The sequence below is a fragment of the Durio zibethinus genome, chromosome 28, assembly GCF_047325235.1.
Source record: "Durio zibethinus cultivar Kanyao isolate XHJ-2024 chromosome 28, ASM4732523v1, whole genome shotgun sequence".
Classification (NCBI taxonomy): domain Eukaryota; kingdom Viridiplantae; phylum Streptophyta; class Magnoliopsida; order Malvales; family Malvaceae; genus Durio; species Durio zibethinus.
Genome location: NC_143189.1, coordinates 13758343 through 13772372, shown reverse-complemented (window position 1 = coordinate 13772372; position 14030 = coordinate 13758343).

The window sequence follows — 14030 nt, the reverse complement described above, 5'->3', positions numbered from 1 at the left end:
AATGAATTGAGCTCAAATGAACAAAACAATTTTTTCCCGCACATGAATCAAGCCCAAACATTTTTAAAAATAAACGAACAAACCACAAATATATGTTCATTCATTCATATTCTATTCATTTATATCACTACTTATTACTAAGGTGATCTTATCACTCATGATTTAAAATCATTTTATTTGACCAGCAATCATTAATTCTTAGAAACTAAATATCGAGGTATTTGATGTTATTAAAAATAAAACATTATTTAAGTTGAAAATACGAAAATATCTATACATATTATAATAGTTATACAAATTAATGATTTCAATGGTATTTAAAAATAATAATTTGTAATATATTAGTAATATTTTTATTTATTTCATAACAAAACATAATTAAATTATTAAATTAACAAATATATTTATTGATAAATAAAGTAATTTTTATAATTTAAATTGTTTAGAAAATATTTAAATTAAAAAATAAAATTAATCTATTAAAATCATAACAAAAAGAAAAAAAAAACTTATTTGTTTATAAAATATTAACAAGATTAAAAGAAAACATACAAATCATTTTAAAACTTGTTGCAATAATTTTTTTAAAATATAAAATATGTATAAAATAATTACAATTTGGAGAAAAAATAAATTTTTAATTTACATGTTAAATGAGTAATATAAAGTATTGTTAATTTTTTATAGTACTTCATCTCGATAATCATAAAAGTTTTCCACTCTTGTAAACAAGAATTATATCATTCTTTAAGATAATGATTTAATCACTTTTGATAACCCAAGATCATTGCTAAGTAAAATCATCTATTGTTTACCAAACACAGTGGTCTAATCACCATATGTAGATCACCATAATTTTTTGGATGAAGTTACATTAATTATATGTAATTAGAGTTGGCACTTGGAGATTACAAATTCGATAGAGTTTATACACATAATATTTTCTTTAGTCAAATAAGTAATAAACTAAGGTTCTAGAAACTTAAATATATATATAAAGTTACATTGCAAGTGTATATATGTATAGTTATATACATGAAGATGAATTTTTAAGAGGGGAAGGTGGGCTAAGGAGTGTTTGTATATGTTGTGGTGGTTAGAGGACATAGATAACGTGGCTCACATCGCATTTACCATACAAAGGAAACCAACCCACATGCCATATTTAAAGGCAAAGACAGAGAAACCCACGTTGCACGTAATTTTCAAGCCCCATTCCCCCCCCCCCCCCCCCCTTCTTCTCACAATCTTTCTCTTTCTCTTTCGTGGCCATGACTATTGGCTGCAATATTTGACCATATTTTCATTTTTTGTGGAAGAGGCAACCCATGTACAAAAAGAATTACAAGTCCACGTCAATGGCCATCCTTTTTTCGCTTTCATTCATTCATTCAATAAATTGCTAGGTCACATTAGATCTCCAAATGCAATACCTTTTTTTTTGTACGTATCTCATCAGCAAAGATGCACAAGGCAAATTCAGAGACTAACTGTTTTGAGCTGAGGTTATTGTACCATGTTACATCATGTCTCCTGGGAACTCTCACTTGATGGAAAATTTTGCTCAAACTATGCCCCATGAAAGGGAAGTCCTGTATACAGAGCTTCTTAATAATTGATATCAACATTGATTAAAAAGCTAAATAAATTATATCAACATCAATGCATAGAAATTTCTACTTGAATTCGGTTATACGCACTAGGGTTATAAAAGAGGCTGTCCCAAACAAGTTTGGCTCTATTCTTGTTCATTCCATTATTTTTCAGATTATTCAAGAACAGCTGATGTTCATTAAAAAATTTAGATAAGATATTTGAGTTTGTGTTGTGTTAATTTAAATTATGTCACAACATACCAATTCGGGGATTCAACTGTTAGACAAAAATCAGAAGTCATCATTAATTTTTTTTAGATGCAATTAGTCATTAATCTTAACTTTTGGTATGTGAAATCAAAATTGAATTTAAGAGTATAGTTACGTATGGAAAAGATTATAACACTCCTATAATGCTCATTTGAATATGGTACCAATTGATTTTGTATTATCCATTGAGCTTAGCAAATTTTCTTTAAAATATTTTCAAAAGAATTTAATATTCAAAATTATTCTTAAATTACTCTAATATTTTAGCAAAATTTTAAGAATATTTCTTCATTTCAAAAGTATACAAAACATCTATTGTTAATTTTGAAGACACTCCATCGTCTAATTCAAAAACATTTTTTATTAAAATATTTTATATTGCAAAATTTTCTAAGTACCCTAATATTTTAGCAGCATTTAGAAAATAGTACCTTACCTAAAAATTTACATAAAAATTGATATTGCAACTTTCTAGTAATTCCATCATTAGAAGATTCAAAGCAAAAATTTTTTATTTTTTAGTTTTAGGAAATTTTGATATTTCAAGTTTTTTTAAAATATTCTAAAAAATCATTCTAAGGAAAAATTAATATTTCAACCTTTTCATTAGCATTTTTCAAATTTTCTTAATTTTTTATTTCCAAGAATTTAGAAAAAGTTGGTACCTTTCCCCTAAATATTTTCAAAATTTTACTTTAAATAAAAATTGATATTTCAACTTTTCTTTAGTATTTTTTTTCATAATTTAATTTATTTTATTATTTATTTCAAAGAATTTAGGAAAAATTGATATTTTAATATTTTCTAAATATTTTTAAAAATTTATTCTAAGGAAAATTTGATATTCAACATTTTTCTTAGCATTTTTCAAATCTTCATTTAATTTTTATTTTATTTTATTTCTATTCTTAAAGAATTTAAGAAAAATTTATGTTTCAATTTTTTCCTAAATATTACCAAAATTTTGTTTTAAGAAAATTTTGATATTTCAACTTTTTCCATAACATTTTTAAAAAGAAAATATTTCATTTTTTCATTCTTTTTAGGTTTATTTTATTTTAAAAGTATTTAGGAAAAATTTTATTTCATCTTTTTTCCTAAATTTATATTTACATTTATTTTAAATAAATTTCAAACAAAAAATATTTTATTTTTCACACAAATTTTTCTTAAATATTTTTCACAATTATTTTATTTTCCATATCAAAGTTCACACAAAAATAAAATAAAAAATCACAAAAATAGAAATAAAAATAATAAAAATATATTAAAAATTAAGTAACAAGTGAAAAAAATAAAAAATGAGGAAAATATCAAAAATGCCTCTGGTCAGCATTGGTCAAAGGCAACTTGGCTTAATCGGTTGCTTGAAAGCATGGCTTGAGGTAGAAATCGACTCAAACAGCTTGGCTCAACTTGGTTTAGTCAGCTATGAGTTAGGGAAATAGGTTGGGTTATGTAAATTTTGAGTCCAGTTAGGTCGATGCATGAATCCTCTAAGGCAAAAACAATGTTGTTTATCTAGGCTTTAAATAGCCCAAATCAATTTTTTTTATTTTTTTCTCTCTCTTTCTCTTCCTTTTAGGTTCTCTTTCTAAAGGTCGGCCAAAATCCCAACCTTAACCCAAAAATTAATAATGGTCCACTATGCTAGCAACCTTTCGTTGTTTGCTGGCCATGTAAAAATTCAAATTCTAGCGTAAACCTAGATTCCATAGTTGGAAAATTCAATATGTGGCTAAAAAATTCATACCTTCTAGATTCCAATCATTGGAAAATTCAACTCGTCATCAAAAAATTTAAATTTTTTAGATCTCGGTGACCCAATAAATTTTTCAAAAAATTGCCCAAAAAAATTTCCAAATGATATTCTCAACCTTTTGGACCCAATTTCCCAACTAGTTTTTCAAAAAAAAAAAAAAAATCCAAATAACCTAGATTAGTGTTTTTGTTTTTTGATTTTTTTAAGAATAATTTTTTCTATTAGCTTTCTTTGGCAATGCATTATTTTTATTATTTTTTCTTTAAAAGGTTATTTAATAATGGTGGGGAATTGAAAGCACAAGTAAAAAGGGTTTAACAAACTTTTTTCATTCAATTTTGTCCTTAAGATAAATTTTTTTAGAGGTTGGATTTATAGGACTAAGTAAGATTTTAAATCCCAAAAAATCTAAGATTGAAGAAGAGTTTGGCTTGTCACCGGAGAATTTTAGACACCATGATTTCTACTATCAAGTTAGATAGGTGTCAGGGTGGCTGGCGATACATTACCTACATCGAGGACTTTGGGGAAAAAAAGAAAGAAAGAAAAAAGAAGAAAATAAAAAAAAAAAGAAAGAAAGAGAAAATAATAATAAAGATAATAATAATAAAATTTTTGGTTGAATTGGGCTTCTAAAATATGGATCAAGTTTTTATTCTTAACCCCAGATCAATTTTCAAAATCCAATTAATAAATTTAAATGGGCCCAAGTAAAATCGAGAACTTATTAAAATTTATTTCACAATAACATTTAATTTTTTAGGACAAAATAGGTGTCTATAGTTGTCTCTCTTTACACATTACTGAGAATCATGAATAGGATAAAAATTGAATGAAAATCATTTTATTCAGAAAGCAAGCAGTGAACATGAAGATTTTTTCTCTTTTTTTTAAAATGTACCTCACACCTATGAACAAACATTATCGACACTATTTCAAGCACATTCTAATCATTTTTATTTTTTTTTCTTTTTCTAAAAGCTCTTTTAAATAGAGGCTTGATGACCTTTTAAAATTTTGGAAAGGTCTTCTAAATAGAGGGTTAAAAACTTTTTGAAAATTCAAAAGGGCTATCTTATATAGGAGCACAACAACTTTAAAAATTTAGAAGACTTCTCTAAATAAAGTCATAACAACTTTAAAATTTTAAGAGGCTCATTTGAACAAAGCATAACGGACTTTAAAAATTTGAAAGGCTTTTCTAAACAAAGGCTCAACAACTCTAAAATTTTGAAAGACTCCTATGAACAAAGGCATGACAACTTTAAAAAATCACAACCACAATTCTTCATATCTTCTTGAAATCTTTCTTACTTTTGAAATTTGAAATCTTATCTTTGAAAAATTTCTCTCATTTAAGGATTGAAGTTTTATGTTTGATCATTGTTCTTGAAAGAGGATCAAAATGTTGTTCTTCTTATCGAAGGATGAAAAATCCTTATTATTTTGCCAAGTTCACAACCATTTGTAATCTTAACTTTTCATGTATGCATGCAGCAAACGCTCTAAATGCAATGCATGGAATGTAATCAAAATTGTTCATTTCCAATTGTGGTAAAAGTTTCTCAAAATCTCTTATCTTTTGTTTTACTCTGATTCCCAAACTTCTTAACAATCACCACAAGACTTACATGGCATCTACATCCAATTGTTTGCATTTTTTACTGTACAGTATCAATGTCTTATCATGTTTTCATCATCAATTCTTATCTATCTTTATCAATCTTTTAAAGTAATGCACGGATCCTCTATGTTATCAATTATTTATTTATCATCATTTTAATTTCAAGACAAATAAAATACAATCACTCATTTCTTTTGTTCATTTATAAGATGGACAAAAATGGCTAATGAGATAAAGGAAGGGATATATTTTTATTATTTTTCAAAAAAAAAAACACATTTCATCATACAGATAACAGAAGAACAAAGATAGAAAAAACTAGGTGTTTTGGTGGAACAAAAGCACCAAAAAAATGATAATAAGAAAATCATGAACAAGTCCTTCCCGAATTCTCTTTCTAATACTCAATCAAATAACCTTTTTGATCCTTCAAAGCTCATTAAACCATACATTCCATTGCACCATACTGCCTTTTTTTTTATACTTAAGCCTTCTTTTCAAGTTCTTGACTTAGATATACCCCTTTTAACTCAAACTACCTTCACGAGTTTTCAATTTGAGTTATCCTCCATTTTTTTTCAATTTCTCTTTTTCTTTTTATTTTTTTCTCAAGCAAATTATCTCTTCATAGCATCTAAGTTTACCATATTAGGCAAATCATTTCATCTATTTTTGCCAAAATTAATGCCTTACCTAAGAAAGCTTTCTTCACAACATACAGTCATTCCTAATTTGTGTCTATTTTTCTTAATTGTCATGTTGATTTGGAAAGATCTTCTTTTGGACTAAGTCTCATTCTCAGAAGTAACGAAGGTCAATTTTCTTATCATGTGCTCTCATTATTTTCGTATGATATAGTTGACTAAGATAAAGTGTTTTAAGTTTTCTTTTTTTTTCAATGAGGCTTAACTATTCATAGCAATTCTGGACCCATTCTGTTTCTTCTAGCTTAACTTCCATTAGAACTCTTAACGAGGGAATTATCACTTCATAAGGCAACACTACTTCCATTCCATAAACCAACGAAAATGGGGTGGCCCCAATAAATGTTTAGACCAATGTTCTATAAGCATGCAAGGTAAAAGGTAACTTTTTATATCAATCTTTGTAAGTATCAATCATTTTTTTCAGGATTCTCTTGATATTTTTATTTGTAGCTTTTACTGCCCATTAATCTTCAAGTAATATGGTGTTGAATTATGGTGATGGATCTTGAATTGAGTGAACACCTCATTCATCATTTTACTATTCAAGTTTTTGGCATTATTTCAAATAATCTTTTTTAAAAGCCTATATCTGCATATTATCCTTTTTCTTATGAATTTTTACACCATTGATCGTGTCACACTAGTATACAATGTAGCTTTTACCCATTTCATGAAATAATCAATTATCACAAAGATGAATTTATGACCATTTAAGGCTTCAAGGTGATGAGACCAATGACATCCATGCAGCACATAAAATATGGCCATAAAGGTGCAAAGTAGATGAAGAAGCGTGAATCTTATCAGCATAAATCTGACACTTATGACATCTTCTAGCATAATCAGTACAATCACTCTTCATTTTTAATCAATAATAGCCAGCCCTCATAATTTGTCTAGTCATCATATAATAGTTTACGTGTAACCCGCAGATCACATAATGTACTTCTTCAAGATTTTTTTTTGCTTCAGTTACATCTACACATTTTAAAAGCACCAAATCTTGACTCATTTTGTAAAAGAAATATACATCAAGAAAAAAACCCATAGCCAACCTTTTAATGATGCTTTTATCATTTTCTGTTGAATGCTCCACGTATTTTTTACTTTTGATACATTACAAAATATCATAATACCATGGGTTTCCATCAACTTCTTTTTCAATACCTAAGCAATGTTTTAGTGCATCTTTCACATTATTTGCATCTATCTTGATCATTGCAGCCAAGGTTTCTAAAATGTCAGTAATCTGGTTTCTCTCTAGATAGATGCTCAAATTTAATTTTCTCAAATTGTTTGACCAATTTAGAAATATACTTATAGTATCAAATCAACTTTGAATCCCTCTTTTCTCGTTCTCCTCGTAACTGGTATATGATTAAAACTAAATCCCTAAATACATCAAGCACTTTAATCTTCTTTTCAATTGCCGTTTATAAACCCATAAAACAGACCTCATATTTAGTCACATTATTTGTCCAATTGAAATTCAATCTAGTTGTGATAAGATAATAGTGTCCATCGAAAGATATCAAAATTTCCCCAATACCAAGATCTATATCATTTATAGCTCTATCAAAATACATCTTCCAAGATTTTTCAATAGGTTATTTCTTCTCATCTTAAGAAACAACCATCATATCTTCATCAGGGAAATCAAGCTTTATTGGCTCATAATCTACAATAACATGATCTGCAAGGAACTCAGTTATTCCATTTTCTTTAATTACTTTTTGAGTTATATATACAATATCATATTCTAAAAGCATAACTTACATCTTGCAATCTTTCTTGTTAGTAAAGGCTTCTTAAAGATATATTTAATAAGATCCAACTTTGCTATAAGTCAAGTGATGTGATAAAGTATGTATTGCCTAAGCCTTCGAGTTATCTAGGCCAATGCATAACATATATTCACAATGGTGAATACATGGACTCATAATCAGCATACTTCTTACTTAGGTAGTAAATTACTCATTTCTTCTTATTGGTTTCATCTCTTTGCCCTAATATACATTTCATTGAATTCTCATGTATCGTTAAGTACAAAATTAAAGGTCTCTCTGGAACTAATGGTACCAATACCAATGGACTCGAAAGGTACTCTCTGACTTTATAAAAGTTTCTTGATATTCATCATTCCATTCTCCTAAATTATGCTTTTAAAAAAGCTTGAAAATGAGATCGCATTTGTAAGTGAGCTGGGAGATGAAACAAGTAATATAGTTCAACCTTTCCACATAGCCTCGCACTTTGTTAGGGTACGCAATAAGGATAGGCTTTGAATGGTGTGTATCTTATCTGGATCCACTTCAATTCCACTTTGACTGACCATAAAGCCTAGCAACTTTCTTGATTTAGCACCAAATGTACATTTGGCAGGATTCAACTTTAGCTAAAATTTTCTAAACCTATCAAACAATTTTTTAAGATTAATTACATTATCTTTTCTTTCATGAGACTTTGTGATCATATCAGTCATATATACTTCTATGTCCTTATTTATCATATCATGAAAAAGAGTCACAATTACTCTTTGATAAGTAGCACTAGTATTTTTCAATCTAAAAGATAGGAGTTTGTAATAAATATGCCCTCACATGGTTACGAACATTATTTTCTCCATATCATCTCAAACCATTTTCATTTAATTTTAAATTGAGAAGCCATCCATAAAGGAAAATGAGAAAAGTCGAACAATATTACCCACTAAAGCATCGGTATGGGTAGAATAAAATTATCCTTGAGACTTACTTTATTCAGATCCTGATAATTGACACACATTCTAACCTTTTTGTTTTTCTTAAGCATTGGCACTATGTTTGCTACCTATCAGGATATTTTACCACATCTTAAATTTGACATTGAACTGCTTCACTTTTTCTTTGATCTTTAGTAACATTTTTGGTTTCATGCATCTTAACTTTTACTATGCCTACTTGTATTCCGATTTCAAAGGTAATTTATGTTCTAAAATATTAGTACTAACCCATGACATATCTTGATATAATCATGTGAACATATCCATGTATTCCAGAAGTAATTATTCTAACCTTTACCTATCGATTGGTAAAAGAAATGTACCAACCTTAACTCTTTTTTCATTGTCATCATATCCCAAATTCGCTAATTCAATGACTTCCTTATGAGGCTTAATTGGCTTATTTTCTTGTTCTATTAATTTTAACAAATCATGAGGCAAAGGTAATCATTTGAGTCCTTTTCATTATCAAGTTCATCAATATGAATTGAGCTTTTGAAATTGAATTCAAGATAATTGCCATGATTATCTTCATATTTATTATTTGAAAACTTACAAATGAGTAAGATCAAAAGAATATTGGCACATTATATTTGTATGGCAAGAAATGGAAAAAGAATGAAAAAATGAAAAGTAAAATGAAACAAAAAAATGAAAACAATAGAAGAAATGTAGATGCATTTTTCAAGTCTTTTATCAAAATGACAAACATAAACAAACCACACATGAAAAATCTTCGAACGCTTATAGAATGATCAATTATGGACTTGAAAATTCACAACATATTACTTTTCAAAAGTTTCAAAAATAACAAACAGCTTTATGACTTTCCAACTATTCAACTCAAAATATAAAAGATAAGGACTTACAAACATATCTTCATCCTGGCTTTTTTTTTCTCTATCATCCACCATTTGAATGGCTAGCTTAGAAAAATGTCCATGAACTTTGTATTTAGGGCTTCAAATGAATCTAGATAAATGCATCCTCTTGATAGAAAAGAATCATAGAGGTAGGGGATAACTATCAGTTCCAACTTTGGCTCATGTCCTTTGAGTTTAGCCATCCTCTTTTCCTTTGTTCTTATTCATCATTTCATTTTGTCGCCTCTTATTGATCTATATCCCAAGCCAAATCTATCCTTATTATCATAAATTGCTAGTTGCTTCATCATCTTTTATAGATTTTTCCCAATCCTAGTTCCTAATTGCCATCCCTTTTAATAAACTATTAGATGACTATCTCAATTGTTGTGGACAAATGTAGCAAATATATTTACGATCCTTTAACCATGTATATAGCATTAGCGATCTCAAAAAATCTACAGAAGCATTCCAAGGCTTTGTTTGTAGCTTCCACATATTAGGTATTCACAAGCTAGGTTATCAGTAAATCTTCTTCTCTTGTTATGCATGTGAGCTTACCATTAACAATGAATTTAACTTTTGGATGCAGTGAAGATGGAATGACACTTGCTATATGAATCTATGGCCTACCAAATAAACAATAGTACAAGGGCGAGATATCTGTAACACTACAAGAAAATGGATCTTTAACAACCCTATTTTGCAATGATTGAAAATATCATTGCAAAATATTGGTATATTTACAATGATTTTTTATAATTGTTACTTAATTGAATTTTTTATCTTTTTTACAATGATAAATTTAATCTTTGTAAAATCACATATTATTTGTAACGATAACAAAAAGTTATTGCACAAACTAGTTTTATTTGCAATGATTTCTCAAAATTGTTGTTTGAGTTATTTTTAAAAATTTTATATAATTTGTAAAAAAAAATTGTTGCAAAAAAATTTAACATATTTGTAATGGCAACACAAAGTTGTTACAAAAAACTTTTTTAAGTTTGCAACAATTTTTTATAATCATTGCTTAAATTATTTTCAAATATTTTTGTCAACAACAAAAGTTGTTACAAAAAATTTTATAATATTTGTAATGACAACAAAAAGTTTTATGAAAATTTATTTTATTTGCAACCATTTTTCCATGTCTTCACCTAAATTATTTTTAAATATTTTATAAAACAACAAATAAAATTGTTACAAAAAATTTTTTTAAGTATTTATTGTTGCAAAAACTTTTTTTATTTGAAATGATTTTTTAAACACATTGCTTAAGTTATTTTAAATATTTTTGTCAGTGACAAAAGAAGTTATTATGAAAAATTTTATAATATTTGTGACAACAACAAAAAGTTGTTATGAAGACTTGTTTTATTTATAATCATTTTTAAATGTCATTGCTTAAATATTTTTTTAATATTTTATAGAATAAAAAAAATGTTGTTAGGAATACTTCTATCATATTTGTAACGATAAAAACTTATTGTTACAAAAATTTTGTTTTATTTGCAACAATTTATTAATGTCATTCCTTAATTTATTTTTTTAATGTTTTATACAATGAAATAAAAATTGTTACGAAAATTCTAACCATATTTATAATGATAAAAAAATAATTGTTGCAAAAAATTATTTATTTTCCTACAATTTTTCATTGTCATTGCTTAATTTATTTTTTTAATATGTTTACAAGGACAAAAAAAAATGATATGAAAATATTTATCATATTTATAACGATAAAAAAAGTATAATGAATTTTGATGGAATTTACACCAGCTATAACATATTTGAGAAAATCAATCTGATGGAATAAAAAGTTTATGTGCACCATCTAAATCAAAGGAAAATCAATAAAAAAAATTACAAGAAGAAAATGGATTAACAATTAAGTCTAAACTATATCTAGTTTATTAAGATATCAAAAGATAGAAGTAACATGCAAAATGTTACTAAATATTCAAAAAACAATATTGGTCTAATACAAGTAATTTGTTTATATAAATGAAATCACATAAAGGAAACTTAATCATCAAACAAATATGAGTCAATATTGATATCCTTATAAGAGCCTTCATTTATAGCTACGTCAATAATAAACTCATCATCATTGTCCTCTGCAATGAACTCCTCATTCAATGCAATTAATAAATTGTATGGAAATAAATAAAAATACAGTTAAAGTTCAAACAAAAAGCAATTTATAATTAGTACAGATACAAATAATAAAAATCATTATATACTTGCATATAAAACCAATTAGGAAATTCAACATTATATCTCTTTTCCAAATTTCTACAAGAAGTCTTTTTCAACTGCTCCTTGTGCTATCTGCAAAGCAATTAATAAAATTAATATTAATTTAATATTATTAAAAAAAATTTAATGAACAAATCATGATTGACATAACATACTCTATAAAAGGTAATATTTCATCACAATTATTTAGTGTAAATGAATGGGCTTTACTTAACTCTGTCAAAGGAAGCTTATGCACTATACCATTCTTTATGGTACAACCTAGTTTGACAAAGATCTGAAGGCCATCATTCGATAAAGACATGTGACAACCATCATCATTGTGCATCAGTCGATTAAACTTGGTGTCAATATCTTTCAAATACCTTAAACAAAAAGTAAGATATTTATCAATTAGATAACCTACAATGATTAATCTTTTTGGGCATTCCTTATTACAACAATATGACTATTATTAGTAAAAATATGTTTAAGACAAATCAACCTTTTTTTTTCCATGGTAAAAAATGTCAAAATACGTAATTTTAGGAAAAAAGGATCGATCTCACTATGTATAGGATTGATCCCCCATTTCCAAAATACTTTTACCCAGTTTTTCAAGTCAAAGGATCAATCCTAGGATTGATCTCCTAAAGTTAGAATACTCCTTCCCTATGTTTAAGCTATAAGATTGATCCCATGATCAATTCCCTAAAATCAAAATGCTCATCCCATGTTTTTCAATCTAAAAGATCCATCCTAAGATTAATCCTCTTAAGTCAGAATGCTCTTTCCCTATTTTTCAAGGTAGAAGATCATTCCCAGGATCTATCCCCCAAAGTCAGAATGTTCCTCCCTTATTTTTCAATATAAAAGATTGATCCTAGGATAGGTCCTCTCAAGTCAGAATGTTCCTTCATGTTCTAGAGGATCGATCCCAGGATTAATCCCTCATTTCTAATGTCTATTTTTTAATCTAGAAGCATAAGGATCAATCTCTTCTATTTAGGAAAATCAAAATCAACTTAAAATTAAAAGAAATAATGGCTCTTTCTCTATTCTAATATCTCATAATGGTTAGAAATCAAAATCTCATATAAAAAAAAAGTCTCCAACACATTCAAGAGCAAGTGACTCTCATGACTTGATATTGATGAAAGGGTGACATGTGGTCAAAATGATTAAAATATCACTCTTCGCATTATGATTGTAAAAGAATGTGTTTGCAAATTGATGAGTTGAAACGAACATTACATTATCAATTTTAATATCCACAATAACCTTATCCAAGTTTGGTAAGCTTTTTAAATCATCCAAATTCCCCCTAGTCTAGAAAATGCTCATTATCGATGAATTCTTATGAAAAATCTTCGATATTTGTATTGTTGATCCCATTGTTTTTGAATAAATTTTCCTATTAAATTTTTTAAAATTTTTAATTGTACCTATATTAAACAAAAATCAATTATATACTAATAATTAATGTAATAATTTAATTCTTGTTAAATCACAAATACAAGCATAACCTAAATCATAATACCATACAAGCCTTTTGATATATATTGTGGTAATTAAACAGCTACTTATAATACATTATGAGAGTAGTTTTATTTGGTTAAATAACTCAAATCTCTAATATAGTATTCATTTAAAAAAATTTATATATAATGCCCCAAATGAAAAACGTACAAAGTGAGAAGTTTCAAACCCAATGTAAAATATACGAATTTGGGAAAAATCACATAAAGACAAACTAGTAAAATGATGAAATCAAATTTGATTAATTAAACAATTGTAGCATTTTTAAAATCTAAATTATGTAATATAATAACATTAAGGCCATTTTAGTCTTTACATGCATTTTGGTGCTTCTCGTATACATGAAACAAACATTGACCTTGCTTTTGACTTGTACTTTACCTTTTCATACTTTACTTTACAAACAAAAGAATACCCTTCTTATCTCATTATCACTTCACTTTCTTTAATTTCACACTCACCTTTTCTATTTCAATCATATATTTCTCATAATGTTCTTTTTTGAAATTTCAATCTTAGTTCTATCTTTTATTAACCCCTTATGTTATACCTCATGAATACTCAATTTTTATTTATATTTGACTTTTTTAGTTTACATATATATTTTATATATTCTTTTATAAATATATGTACATGTGTTTTGGAAAGTCCAAGATTGATGAAGTTTC